Below are 838 nucleotides of genomic sequence, written 5' to 3'. Positions count from 1 at the left end.
GAGAAGGAGAAGGAGAAGGAGAAGGAGAAGGAGAAGGAGAAGGAGAAAAGAAGAAGAAGAAGAAGAAGAAGAAGAAGAAGAAGAAGAAGAAGAAAAGAAGAAGAAGAAAAAGAAGGAGAAGAAGGAGAAGGAGAAAAGAAGAAGAAGAAGAAGAAGAAGAAGAAGAAGAAGAAGAAGAAGAAAAGAAGAAGAAGAAGAAGGAGAAGGAGAAAAGAAGAAGAAGAAGAAGAAGAAGAAGAAGAAGAAAGAAGGAGAAAGAAGGAGAAAGAAGAAGAAGAAATAAAGATGTAAACTTCATTATCTGCAAAACTAGTAGATATCTACTACTCCAAAATAGGATCAATAATCAGGAAGTGTCATCACATTCATGATGTGGCTGGATGGGAGGGAGACAAGAAAGGCTACCTGTCCCGGACAACATTGCCAGAGCACAGTTGTACAAAATCATGCCTTCATCCTAAAGGACAAACCAACTTATCCGAAATGCTGGGATCAGGTGAGTGACTGGGTATCAGGAGAGTCTCTGACACCAGACTGCACCACATTTCAAGGAGTTCAAAGGACATATTGAACAAGCAATCACACAAGAGTCCGTAGTTGTAGGAAGCAGTCTGGTTAGGAGGCAGCAGTTTGAGTCTGGTCATGAGAAGGAAGATGGCACACGGTATGTCACCCGGATTGATGAGCCATTAAAAGAATGTATTCGTATCTAGAATCCTGGGTCGTAGGGAGGATTCCTAGTAGCCTGAAACCCACTTCTGTCTCTTCCCACTCCCTTTTACAAAAGCCTCTTAAAAATAGACAGTCCAGGAATATTTCACCTGGACAAAGATGAGTC

This window comes from Neomonachus schauinslandi, chromosome 2 (assembly GCF_002201575.2).
Source record: "Neomonachus schauinslandi chromosome 2, ASM220157v2, whole genome shotgun sequence".
Classification (NCBI taxonomy): Eukaryota; Metazoa; Chordata; class Mammalia; order Carnivora; family Phocidae; genus Neomonachus; species Neomonachus schauinslandi.
The sequence above is the reverse complement of the archived record's forward strand: the minus strand, read 5'-3'. Positions refer to the sequence as shown.